Source organism: Helianthus annuus, chromosome 17, assembly GCF_002127325.2.
Source record: "Helianthus annuus cultivar XRQ/B chromosome 17, HanXRQr2.0-SUNRISE, whole genome shotgun sequence".
Taxonomy (NCBI): Eukaryota; Viridiplantae; Streptophyta; class Magnoliopsida; order Asterales; family Asteraceae; genus Helianthus; species Helianthus annuus.
In genome coordinates this window covers 74,663,364-74,678,570 of record NC_035449.2, presented here as the reverse complement: position 1 = coordinate 74,678,570, position 15,207 = coordinate 74,663,364, and positions in this window count along the sequence as shown.

Genomic DNA, 15,207 nt, shown 5'->3' with positions numbered 1-15,207 from the left:
CCTTGGCAAAATGAAAGAAGATCTTGTATCCTTCCTCAAAAGAAGGAAGACTACCTTTGCATGGAAGCATGAAGATATGACAGGTATATCTAAGGACATTATCACTCATAAACTTGGCATTGACAGGTCATTCAAACCAATCCATCAAAAAAGGAGGAAGTTTGCACCAGAAAGAAATGCCATTATCCAGGAAGAGGTAGAGAAATTGCTCCGAGCAAGTATGATTAGAGAGGTCAAGTATCCAAGATGGCTGGCCAATGTGGTTGTTGTTCAAAAGAAATGGAAAGTGGAGGGTATGTGTCGATCTCACAGATTTAAATAAGGCATGTCCCAAGGATCCTTTCCCATTACCCCACATTGACTCCATGGTGGATGCAACGGCGGGTCATGAACTGTTGACTTTTATGGATGCTTCATCTGGATTTCAGCAAATTCAGATGGAGCCATTTGATCAAGAGGATACGGCCTTTATGACTCCAACCGGTATATATTGTTATATTGCTATGCCATTTGGATTAAGGAATGCAGGTGCAACATATCAAAGGCTGGTGAATATGATGTTCAAGGATCAGATTGGACAAACTATGGAGGTTTACATAGATGACATGGTGGTAAAATCCGTAAAAGCTGAGGATCACCTAAGGGACTTGGAGGAAGCATTCGATATCCTTGACAAATATAACATGAAACTTAATCCTTCAAAATGTCACTTTGGTGTTAAAGCAGGTAAATTCTTAGGATACATGGTGACCAAGAGAGGCATTGAAGCTAGCCCGGAACAGATCAAAGCCTTAGTGAATATCAAATCTCCTGCCAATGCTAAGGATGTCCAAAGGCTAACAGGCAGGATAGCAGCTTTGAACAGATTTATATCCAAATCCTCAGAGAAGTGCAAAGAATTCTATGATATCCTAAGGAAGAACAAGAAATTTGAGTGGACTGAGAAGCATGAGAATGCCTTACGAGCTCTCAAAGGTTACCTATCCTCAGCCCCAGCCTTGATGAAACCAGAGAAAGAAGATGTGCTATCCTTATATCTTGCAGTATCCTTAAAAGCAGTAAGTGCAGTCCTTGTTAAGGATCACGAAGGTACACAACACCCTGTCTATTATGTAAGTAAGAGTTTACTTGATGCCGAATCCAGGTATTCACACCTTGAAAAGCTTATTCTTGCATTAATTATGGCATCTACTAAGTTGAGACATTATTTCGAAACTCATGTTATTGTTGTTAAAACTAATTTTCCCATTAAGAATGTCCTCAGGAAACCAGAGATGTCAGGAAGGATGGCTAAGTAGGCAGTGAAGCTTAGTGCCTATGATATAAGATATGAGCCTAGGACAGCCATCAAATCCCAAGCATTGGCCAACTTTGTGGCTGATTTTAGTAGTGATTTACAAAAAGAAGCTGAGTTAGAAGTCCAGCAGCTAGAGGAGACCAAGGATCCTTGGATACTCTATACTGATGGATCCTCAAACGTCAAAGGCACAGGGCTTGGTATACTACTAAAATCGCCACAAGGGGACATAATACCCCACTCTATAGCTTGTGAGTTCCAAACCACTAATAATGAGGCCGAATATGAAGCCTTGATTGCTGCTTTGCAAATTGCTAAGCATATGGGGATCAGGTACCTTGAGGTACATGTAGATTCATTATTAATTACAAATCACTTTAATGGATCCTATACTGTTAAAGGTGAAAAGCTAACCAAATATTTAGAGATAGTCAAAGAATTGGCACTCTCTTTTGTTTCCTTTAGTTTGACACAGGTACCAAGGGAAGAAAATACAAAAGCTGATGCATTGGCTAAGTTAGGATCATCCTTGAAGATCCCGGAGGATATAAGTATCCCCATTATCCATATCTTGGCTCCTGCCATCGAGGATCATGTGGCCATGGAAATAGGGGAGGATTCTGCAATTATCCCTAGTGAGGATACTCAATCTTATTCAGGATCAGGATCATGGATCTCACCAATCATGAGATACTTACAACATGGAGAGATTCCTACGGGAGAAAATCCTAGGGCTTTCAAAATTAAGGTATCTCAATTCACAATCTTAAATAATATGTTGTTTAAGCGATCTCTTGCAGGACCATACTCGAGATGCATTGAGGATCCTGAAGTCCAAGAAGTTTTAAAAGACTTTCATGAAGGAGATTGTGGAAACCACACTAGGGGCAGGGCATTTGTGACAACTGTATTCTGTAAGCACCGTATAATGTAAAACAATGTTGGTTATCAATAAAACAATACGCTTTGGTGTTATTATATGTGTTCTTGTGTTTAATGATTTTACAATTTGATCCGATTTCGACTTCAAACTTTAAATCACTTTCTGGAAGGTTATACGCAAACTGGTGCTTAAACGAAATCAGTTTAACGCGACGTACATTCCGGAACTGTGACGAAAGCCAAACATACCCTAAATATCCCTTTCATAACTTAGAAATAAGTTTCGAAGGATTCGGTATGGTGAAAACATGTTTATTTAAACTAAAGAACTAATTACGACAAAACTGCGAAGCGAACGTTGGTGACCGCCCGGATAATATTTAAATCCAGAAGATATTCTGTTATGATTGAAATTTTATTTTAATCAGGTTCGTATTGAAATATAAATTAAAACGCTTAAAAACGTTATTTTCCAAGTTTAAGCACGTACCGCGTGTTTCTGTGCGACACAGTGCTTTTACTGCGAAACGCGGACAACGCAGCCAGTCTTGGCAACTGAAATTTATTTCAGTAATATTTTGGCGAGTTTATTTTTATAGAATAATAAAAATAAATTGGAACGCCATAAATCGGGATTTAAACGCTAGATAAAATAATAAATTGGAACGCCATAAATCGGGATTTAAACGCTAGATAAAATACCCGGTACCCGATTAAACACCTACTTCTATCTAATTTACCATCAAAATTACACATGGACCCCCTCCCCCCTTCTAATTTCCGTTCAAATATTATGGGGACCCCACCATATATTTTGTCAAGATTTTCCAAGATTTAAATTGATGTTTCTTGGATTTCTTTAGATTTTATTTAGATTATGTTTAGATTTTATGGGATTTTTCTTTTATAAGTACACCATCTTCACTACAACAACACTCAATCCACTCCATCTCCTTCTCTCCTCCCTCCCCAAAACCGTAAGCACCACCACCCTCACCATTTTCATTTCTACAACTTTGTTCTTCAAGATTTAACCCCATTCCAAGCCAACTTCAAGTTGGTGTGAAGATCCAAAGAAGTTTCCAAGGTATTTTCAAGTGATTTCAAGCTCCATATCATCAAAAACTCATCAACAACTTACTTGAATCTTGAAGGTATAAAATTTATGTTTAAATCATACTCTTGATTCTTGGTTGTTCTTGATGATTTGAAGTTTCTCTTGAATCTTGGAATTTTTCACAAACTTGAGATCTAAAAAGAAATGGGTCTTGATACAAAATAAAAATGGTGATGTATATATATGTGTGTGTATAACCGTATATATATATATGTGTGTGTGTATGAGTCTTGAAGTTTGATTCCTTGTTAAGTACTTGTTTATGTTGTTGCATGTTCTTGAATAATAGTTTAAATGCAAGTGATTGATGATCTATATATGATATGTTAAGTGTTCAAGTATATCAGCAAATAAGCATGAATATAGCACATATTTGATGCATCTAAACTCATATAAAATGTTGATATGCTTTAGACACTTGTACATGAGAATACATGTTGATTTAAAGCTCAAGAAGTGATAAAAAATGGTTGTATGACAAAAATGTTTTTGAACAGGTTATAAACACTAAAAATAACATTATTTGGTGTAATATAATGGCATAAAACTTTGACATAGGTTTGGTAGCATTGCATGTTGTACATATAGCTTAAAAAGTGATAAAATATGTGAAATTTGCATGATTTATATGCTCTATTTAAGACCTGCACTATTGTGAGTATAACCATTATTTTATTCAGCAAATAACATGGGTTGTGTCAAAATTTCAAGTCGTTTCGATTTCGGATGGTTCGGGTAACGTTTGATGCAAAACTATGCGGTAAAACGGTAAAAAATCGCCTTTTCGGAGGACTTTTACAAAACTGTTTTAGATCAGTAACCAAACTGATATTTTTGGTATAAAAATAAGTATTTTAACTTATATTAAGTTTACTTTGTGTTTGGTTAGTCATACGTGGCTTCCGACGCTCAAAAATGTTACCGAATCGCTAAAATAAGTGTTTTTCCATATACACTAGAATGGGTTGTTCATGGGTAAATTTATGTGTTACAATGTGCTATGTGTTTTACAATATGTGTATGATGATGTGTTAGTGTTAACAAGATTATGAGTATTACGCTTGAGTATATGTATATATACAAATACACCAAAATAATCAAAAATAATAACTTTTCGAGAAAACTCAAAGTTATGTGAAAAATTCTAAGTATCGGAGAAAATTCGGTATTTATGTGAATGTTGATTATTAAAAATCATCCTTACTTTATTTAGGACGCATAAACAATTTGAGGGATTGTGTTAACATTTAAAAACGCACCCAAGGTGAGTACATAGACCCCTCTTTTACTGTTTTCCAAACATTTTGGGGTGAAACACATGTGCCTACTTGTTACTTTCGTGCTTTCTTGTTTTCACATCATATGCTTGCTATGTTCTTTAGTACGCTTATAGTACATGATTTCATTACATTGTTTTGCTATGTATGTTAACTTAGCATGCTAGCACATTGATTTACATTACATTGTTTTGCTATATATGTTTACATAACATATTAGCACATTGTTTTACATGACTTTTCCGCTTGGTATGTTTACTTAGCATACTTAGTACATTGTTTTCACATAACTTGGTTACATTTGGTATGACATTTGGTTTGCATAAACGGTTCTTTACGACATTCATTAACATTAGCTACGCCGCTCGGTAGTAAGTAATGGTACCATAGGACTTGACAAATCCCGTTCCTGACACCCTAGGTTTGTTTGGGTGAAAGGAATGACTGAATCCGTGAACATTTTACTTTGATAACCTTTACTCTAAGGTTATCATGCTGTCTCAAGGTTTGAATGTAATGCGTTATCTTACCACATAAATGTTTGTATCAATAAAACAAGTTTTATACTTGGTAAAACATAACTTTTTGATTTATTCAAAATACTTTGTTTTGTTCCTTTTTACTTATGGTTAAGTATTCTCATTTTGTTACTTACCATACATAACTTTTGTTTACACATAACTACATAACTACATTTTGGACTTTTAAACATATGACAATGGTTTAGACAAGAACAATTGATGATTGGTTTAGACATGGACATTATACATTGGTGGTTTGTTTAAGTGACTTAAGTAACGATATGTGTGTAGTATGCTACAAGCATGGTGGATACGCCGCTGGTACTTCCTATAGATAAGTGCTTGTATTGTATTACATGTCATAGCGTTATTTAAATCATTTAGTTGGACTTATATACTTTTACACAAATAATACATTTTTCACAAGACTTCGTTTTACAAAAAACAACTTGCTTTATACAACTTATTTTACTTGGTTATTCTTTAACCATACATAATTCTTTTATTTATACATATCATCAAATTTTATCGCTTTTCAAATGATTTACAAAACAAAACATTTTACAAGGTTCATGACTAACTTTTATTAAACACTTTTCTTAAACTTATAAGTCATGAATCCTATATTCACAAAACCTATGTTACTCGCCGGCATTTTTATGCTGACATACCTATTTTCACATGTGTTTCAGGAGATGATGCATAGGATTGATCAAGATACACATAGGCGGACTTGGGCCTTAGTGACAATAAAAGATGCAAGACTAGTTAATTATGTTATACTTATTTGTTTGTTAAGACATTGTAACTCTTTTTATCAATAAAACAAAATTTAAATTTTCCATGTGTTATGAAACAATGATTCTCTTACAACACTCCCCGACGATTCCGCCACGTTTTGTTGTTTTACGTGGTCGGGGTGTGACAGAAAAGTTGGTATCAGAGCTCATGGTTATAGGGAATTAGGTTATTAGTAATGCTTTGACCTAGACTATAACCTTCCTAGGACCCTAACGCGAGTTTACTTGCGTTTAGTCATAAAACAATACCGTCACTTATCCTTAGGTGACAACCACAACAAGAACATAAATTTGATCCGCTTTGAAAACTAATCATATGTTCTAGGATGATGGATTACTAGGTTTTGAACCCTTTGTTATAAGGTTTTGAACCCTTCCAGTTTAACTCATATTTGGCTTAGTGCCTTTCGAGTTTTCAAAATCCCGTCAAAGTTTGGGTCTAAATGATGTGAACACGTGCAAACTAGAAGAGTGAATGCCTGTACTCTGAGTTTTCTGTCTAAGGCTAGAGTGTTCGTACAAATCCGCAGTATCGGACCAGTCACTCTTACCTGGGAACTCTTGGGGTGAGTGTTCACTAATAGGCGAGCATGTATTCAGCGATGCATTATTATGACCCGCTTACTTTGATTCTTCACCATCTCATTTGTTTGCCTTAGGTAACAAACAAATGATCGCAATTTCTATGCGATGTCATTTTGTTTTGATCACCCGATAACCTTTCACTTGTTTCTTCCTATGTCTTTCATTTTCTTCTGGAATGTCTCTTTATCTCAGCAACGGTCAAATGTCCGAGCAAACAGCCAAATTTGCCCAGCAAATAGGCGAAGTGATACTGAAGTCTGTGGATCTAGGCATTGCCATGTCTCGTCTCAAAAATGCAGCCACTCAAGAGTCACCAAAGGAAGCAGAAGTCAAGCCTGCACCAAAATCAAGGAAGCGTAAGGCTTCAAGGAAACCCGCAGCAGTTACACCTAATCAAGCGGGACCTAGCCAAGTGGCAGCGCCACCAGCTAGGAAACCGTACATAGGGACTGCCCCATGGTGCAAGCGATGCAACCGTCATCATTCAAACCTCATACCCTGCTCCAAATGTACATTCTGTGGACGATTGGGACATTTGATTAACATATGCCGCTTTGCTATCCAGAACAAAGCTGTTGCAAATCGTGCTACTACCCAACTCCAAGTCAACCCTACTCAAGCTCGTCTTCAGCCTGGTACTTGCTATAACTGTGACGAAACGAGCCATTTCAGGAACAAATGCCCGAAGATTGTCAATGCAAATCCAACCCTTGGATGAGCATTTGGCTGAGCAAAAGATTTTGCTGCCTTATGCCTTTGTTTCTTTTGTTTTCTTGTACTGTGAAACAATCTGCCTTGTTCATAAATAAAAGTTGTTACTTGCAATTCTGATGTACAAATGTAGTTACATGTGTGTATGGCATTTTCCTATGATACCTACATCAAGGAACTATGTTCCTTACAAACTACTCTTGTGATTCTCCCTTTCAAGCGATCGCTCATGATTTCCTAAAATTTTTAGTACTCGTTTCTTTCTAGGAGACAGAGTACAAGAAATAAAGCAAAATTTTGAGTAATCGTGCTTCTGCACATTTGTGCCTTTGAATCCTTGGTTAGATAACTAAGGGTATTTTCAATTCTCATACTCATTACGTTCTGATTTTTCAACATGCATAACATAAGTTTTCAAAACAACCTCCATGATTTCAAAAACAATGCCTATGTTTTCAAAAATGACCTTCATGATTTCAAACTATTATTAATACAATATAATTACTTATATCAAGTGCATGATTTCAAAAGCATCACTCATGTTTTCAAAGACCTTATACATAATTTCAAAATTCATCCCGCATGATTTTTAAACATTTTTATAAATATACCTACCTAATACACCTACTTTATGATTTCGAAAGTATAATATATAAGGTTTCAAAAACATTGAACACATTTTTTGAACCCCATGCATAGTTTTCAAAAATATTTTCTTCATTCATTGACTTAACCTTCAAATTCTGCTTCATATGTCACCTTGACATATCCAGCATCTCATCTTCATAAGCATTTTTTTTTTACTTCATGTTTTGACTTAAAGCACATCCAGTGCAAGGTTTCAAAACATATTCAACTTCTAAAATCCATATGAGATCTTTTTATCTTTACAATTAGACCCTTGCGGTTAATTGTCTTTCAAATCAGAGTCCTTAATTGGATTCCTTGTGTACCTTAATTGGAACATTTCGGTTCTTTACAATCGAAATCGAATTTCCTATTTAAGATATTTCTATCTTCATAGTTGGATTCTTGATAATGTTTAAAGCACCAATCAAAATCCACTGATTGGATACCTGGTGTGCTTTAAATGCATGTGCTCAGTTAACAGAACAAATTAAATCATGACAAATTTAAAATCAAGATAAACAATTTTGTGGTTATGTGATTATGTGTTTATGCAATTTATGTTTTCTTTTATGCATTTTTGTGTTTTTGAATACTCTGGATATTCGTTATCCAAATCCTCATAGAACCTCCCATATCTTCATATGAGGGATTCGTAGTAGGATATTCAAAAAGGTACTACCTTAATTCCTTATTGGGCTTCTACGTGATAGTCAAGACCCTTGGATTATATAGTACCATTCCATGATTCAAAAAGAGACCCTTTGAGTGGTCTAGTCAAAGGTTTGATTCAAGATCTGGTTGAGAATGACCTGTGATGATATAAGCTGAAAAGACTTCTTGGCGGTCTGGAGATCATTTATTGACTCAATTAAAAAGGACCCCAGTGTGGTCAAATCACAATCATCACAGGCTCGTTCATTGTTTTCCTCCCCTACACATTCTAAGATGCACTACGTGACTATGCAAGGAATTACGTAATTATGGATGCATACATAATTACGAAGTTCAGTGCACAAGAAACCGTGGTAAGACTTACTACGTGTAAGAACCGATAGTGACAACCATAACGAAATGTGAACAATGTAATAGAAGTACGGTGGACACATCAATAACGCTTTATATACTTGTATATAAGTGACCCTCTCACATTGCAAGCATGATGTTAATAAAAGTTACTAGAAGTTCAGGACTCTAACCAGTGATTGTTCGATCTTTTCGACTTCATGTTTCAAGCTTTCACAAGTTTCCTCTAAATAAAATTTCGGGACGAAATTTTCTAAAGTAGGGGAGACTGTGACAACTGTGTTCTGTAAGCACCGTATAATGTAAAACAATGTTGGTTATCAATAAAACAATACGCTTTGGTGTTATTATATGTGTTCTTGTGTTTAATGATTTTACAATTTGATCCGATTTCGACTTCAAACTTTAAATCACTTTCTGGAAGGTTATACGCAAACTGGTGCTTAAACGCAATCAGTTTAACGCGACGTACATTCCGGAACTGTGACGAAAGCCAAACATACCCTAAATATCCCTTTCATAACTTAGAAATAAGTTTCGAAGGATTCGGTATGGCGAAAACATGTTTATTTAAACTAAAGAACTAATTACGACAAAACTGCGAAGCGAACGTTGGTGACCGCCCGGATAATATTTAAATCCAGAAGATATTCTGTTATGATTGAAATTTTATTTTAATCAGGTTCGTATTGAAATATAAATTAAAACGCTTAAAAACGTTATTTTCCAAGTTTAAGCACGTACCGCGTGTTTCTGCGCGACACAGTGCTTTTACTGCGAAACGCGGACAACGCAGCCAGTCTTGGCAACTGAAATTTATTTCAGTAATATTTTGGCGAGTTTATTTTTATAGAATAATAAAAATAAATTGGAACGCCATAAATCGGGATTTAAACGCTAGATAAAATAATAAATTGGAACGCCATAAATCGGGATTTAAACGCTAGATAAAATACCCGGTACCCGATTAAACACCTACTTCTATCTAATTTACCATCAAAATTACACATGGACCCCCTCCCCCCTTCTAATTTCCGTTCAAATATTATGGGGACCCCACCATATATTTTGTCAAGATTTTCCAAGATTTAAATTGATGTTTCTTGGATTTCTTTAGATTTTATTTAGATTATGTTTAGATTTTATGGGATTTTTCTTTTATAAGTACACCATCTTCACTACAACAACACTCAATCCACTCCATCTCCTTCTCTCCTCCCTCCCCAAAACCGTAAGCACCACCACCCTCACCATTTTCATTTCTACAACTTTGTTCTTCAAGATTTAACCCCATTCCAAGCCAACTTCAAGTTGGTGTGAAGATCCAAAGAAGTTTCCAAGGTATTTTCAAGTGATTTCAAGCTCCATATCATCAAAATCTCATCAACAACTTACTTGAATCTTGAAGGTATAAAATTTATGTTTAAATCATACTCTTGATTCTTGGTTGTTCTTGATGATTTGAAGTTTCTCTTGAATCTTGGAATTTTTCACAAACTTGAGATCTAAAAAGAAATGGGTCTTGATACAAAATAAAAATGGTGATGTATATATATGTGTGTGTATAACCGTATATATATATATATGTGTGTATGAGTCTTGAAGTTTGATTCCTTGTTAAGTACTTGTTTATGTTGTTGCATGTTCTTGAATAATAGTTTAAATGCAAGTGATTGATGATCTATATATGATATGTTAAGTGTTCAAGTATATCAGCAAATAAGCATGAATATAGCACATATTTGATGCATCTAAACTCATATAAAATGTTGATATGCTTTAGACACTTGTACATGAGAATACATGTTGATTTAAAGCTCAAGAAGTGATAAAAAATGGTTGTATGACAAAAATGTTTTTGAACAGGTTATAAACACTAAAAATAACATTATTTGGTGTAATATAATGGCATAAAACTTTGACATAGGTTTGGTAGCATTGCATGTTGTACATATAGCTTAAAAAGTGATAAAATATGTGAAATTTGCATGATTTATATGCTCTATTTAAGACCTGCACTATTGTGAGTATAACCGTTATTTTATTCAGCAAATAACATGGGTTGTGTCAAAATTTCAAGTCGTTTCGATTTCGGATGGTTCGGGTAACGTTTGATGCAAAACTATGCGGTAAAACGGTAAAAAATCGCCTTTTCGGAGGACTTTTACAAAACTGTTTTAGATCAGTAACCAAACTGATATTTTTGGTATAAAAATAAGTATTTTAACTTATATTAAGTTTACTTTGTGTTTGGTTAGTCATACGTGGCTTCCGACGCTCAAAAATGTTACCGAATCGCTAAAATAAGTGTTTTTCCACATACACTAGAATGGGTTGTTCATGGGTAAATTTATGTGTTACAATGTGCTATGTGTTTTACAATATGTGTATGATGATGTGTTAGTGTTAACAAGATTATGAGTATTACGCTTGAGTATATGTATATATACAAATACACCAAAATAATCAAAAATAATAACTTTTCGAGAAAACTCAAAGTTATGTGAAAAATTCTAAGTATCGGAGAAACTTCGGTATTTATGTGAATGTTGATTATTAAAAATCATCCTTACTTTATTTAGGACGCATAAACAATTTGAGGGATTGTGTTAACATTTAAAAACGCACCCAAGGTGAGTACATAGACCCCTCTTTTACTGTTTTCCAAACATTTTGGGGTGAAACACATGTGCCTACTTGTTACTTTCGTGCTTTCTTGTTTTCACATCATATGCTTGCTATGTTCTTTAGTACGCTTATAGTACATGATTTCATTACATTGTTTTGCTATGTATGTTAACTTAGCATGCTAGCACATTGATTTACATTACATTGTTTTGCTATATATGTTTACATAACATATTAGCACATTGTTTTACATGACTTTTCCGCTTGGTATGTTTACTTAGCATACTTAGTACATTGTTTTCACATAACTTGGTTACATTTGGTATGACATTTGGTTTGCATAAACGGTTCTTTACTACATTCATTAACATTAGCTACGCCTCTCGGTAGTAAGTAATGGTACCATAGGACTTGACAAATCCCGTTCCTGACACCCTAGGTTTGTTTGGGTGAAAGGAATGACTGAATCCGTGAACATTTTACTTTGATAACCTTTACTCTAAGGTTATCCTGCTGTCTCAAGGTTTGAATGTAATGCGTTATCTTACCACATAAATGTTTGTATCAATAAAACAAGTTTTATACTTGGCAAAACATAACTTTTTGATTTATTCAAAATACTTTGTTTTGTTCCTTTTTACTTATGGTTAAGTATTCTCATTTTGTTACTTACCATACATAACTTTTGTTTACACATAACTACATAACTACATTTTGGACTTTTAAACATATGACAATGGTTTAGACAAGAACAATTGATGATTGGTTTAGACATGGACATTATACATTGGTGGTTTGTTTAAGTGACTTAAGTAACGATATGTGTGTAGTATGCTACAAGCATGGTGGATACGCCGCTGGTACTTCCTATAGATAAGTGCTTGTATTGTATTACATGTCATAGTGTTATTTAAATCATTTAGTTGGACTTATATACTTTTACACAAATAATACATTTTTCACAAGACTTCGTTTTACAAAAAACAACTTGCTTTATACAACTTATTTTACTTGGTTATTCTTTAACCATACATAATTCTTTTATTTATACATATCATCAAATTTTATCGCTTTTCAAATGATTTACAAAACAAAACATTTTACAAGGTTCATGACTAACTTTTATTAAACACTTTTCTTAAACTTATAAGTCATGAATCCTATATTCACAAAACCTATGTTACTCGCCGGCATTTTTATGCTGACATACCTATTTTCACATGTGTTTCAGGAGATGATGCATAGGATTGATCAAGATACACATAGGCGGACTTGGGCCTTAGTGACAATAAAAGATGCAAGACTAGTTAATTATGTTATACTTATTTGTTTGTTAAGACATTGTAACTCTTTTTATCAATAAAACAAAATTTAAATTTTCCATGTGTTATGAAACAATGATTCTGTTACAACACTCCCCGACGATTCCGCCACGTTTTGTTGTTTTACGTGGTCGGGGTGTGACAGAAAAGTTGGTATCAGAGCTCATGGTTATAGGGAATTAGGTTATTAGTAATGCTTTGACCTAGACTATAACCTTCCTAGGACCCTAACGCGAGTTTACTTGCGTTTAGTCATAAAACAATACCGTCACTTATCCTTAGGTGACAACCACAACAAGAACATAAATTTGATCCGCTTTGAAAACTAATCATATGTTCTAGGATGATGGATTACTAGGTTTTGAACCCTTTGTTATAAGGTTTTGAACCCTTCCAGTTTAACTCATATTTGGCTTAGTGCCTTTCGAGTTTTCAAAATCCCGTCAAAGTTTGGGTCTAAATGATGTGAACACGTGCAAACTGGAAGAGTGAATGCCTGTACTCTGAGTTTTCTGTCTAAGGCTAGAGTGTTCGTACAAATCCGCAGTATCGGACCAGTCACTCTTACCTGGGAACTCTTGGGGTGAGTGTTCACTTATAGGCGAGCATGTCTTCAGCGATGCATTATTATGACCCGCTAACTTTGATTCTTCACCATCTCATTTGTTTGCCTTAGGTAACAAACAAATGATCGCAATTTCTATGCGATGTCATTTTGTTTTGATCACCCGATAACCTTTCACTTGTTTCTTCCTATGTCTTTCATTTTCTTCTGGAATGTCTCTTTATCTCAGCAACGGTCAAATGTCCGAGCAAACAGCCAAATTTGCCCAGCAAATAGGCGAAGTGATACTGAAGTCTGTGGATCTAGGCATTGCCATGTCTCGTCTAAAAAATGCAGCCACTCAAGAGTCACCAAAGGAAGCAGAAGTCAAGCCTGCACCAAAATCAAGGAAGCGTAAGGCTTCAAGGAAACCCGCAGCAGTTACACCTAATCAAGCGGGACCTAGCCAAGTGGCAGCGCCACCAGCTAGGAAACCGTACATAGGGACTGCCCCATGGTGCAAGCGATGCAACCGTCATCATTCAAACCTCATACCCTGCTCCAAATGTACCTTCTGTGGACGATTGGGACATTTGATTAACATATGCCGCTTTGCTATCCAGAACAAAGCTGTTGCAAATCGTGCTACTACCCAACTCCAAGTCAACCCTACTCAAGCTCGTCTTCAGCCTGGTACTTGCTACAACTGTGACGAAACGAGCCATTTCAGGAACAAATGCCCGAAGATTGTCAATGCAAATCCAACCCTTGGATGAGCATTTGGCTGAGCAAAAGATTTTGCTGCCTTATGCCTTTGTTTCTTTTGTTTTCTTGTACTGTGAAACAATCTGCCTTGTTCATAAATAAAAGTTACTACTTGCAATTCTGATGTACAAATGTAGTTACATGTGTGTATGGCATTTTCCTATGATACCTACATCAAGGAACTATGTTCCTTACAAACTACTCTTGTGATTCTCCCTTTCAACCGATCGCTCATGATTTCCTAAAATTTTTAGTACTCGTTTCTTTCTAGGAGACAGAGTACAAGAAATAAAGCAAAATTTTGAGTAATCGTGCTTCTACACATTTGTGCCTTTGAATCCTTGGTTAGATAACTAAGGGTATTTTCAATTCTCATACTCATTACGTTCTGATTTTTCAACATGCATAACATAAGTTTTCAAAACAACCTCCATGATTTCAAAAACAATGCCTATGTTTTCAAAAACGACCTTCATGATTTCAAACTATTATTAATACAATATAATTACTTATATCAAGTGCATGATTTCAAAAGCATCACTCATGTTTTTCAAAGACCTTATACATAATTTCAAAATTCATCCCGCATGATTTTTAAACATTTTTATAAATATACCTACCTAATACACCTACTTTATGATTTCGAAAGTATTATATATAAGGTTTCAAAAACATTGAACACATTTTTTGAACCCCATGCATAGTTTTCAAAAATATTTTCTTCATTCATTGACTTAACCTTCAAATTCTGCTTCATATGTCACCTTGACATATCCAGCATCTCATCTTCATAAGCATTTTTTTTTACTTCATGTTTTGACTTAAAGCACATCCAGTGCAAGGTTTCAAAACATATTCAACTTCTAAAATCCATATGAGATCTTTTTATCTTTACAATTAGACCCTTGCGGTTAATTGTCTTTCAAATCAGAGTCCTTAATTGGATTCCTTGTGTACCTTAATTGGAACATTTCGGTTCCTTACAATCGAAATCGAATTTCCTATTTAAGATATTTCTATCTTCATAGTTGGATTCTTGATAATGTTTAAAGCACCAATCAAAATCCACTGATTGGATACCTGGTGTGCTTTAAATGCATGTGCT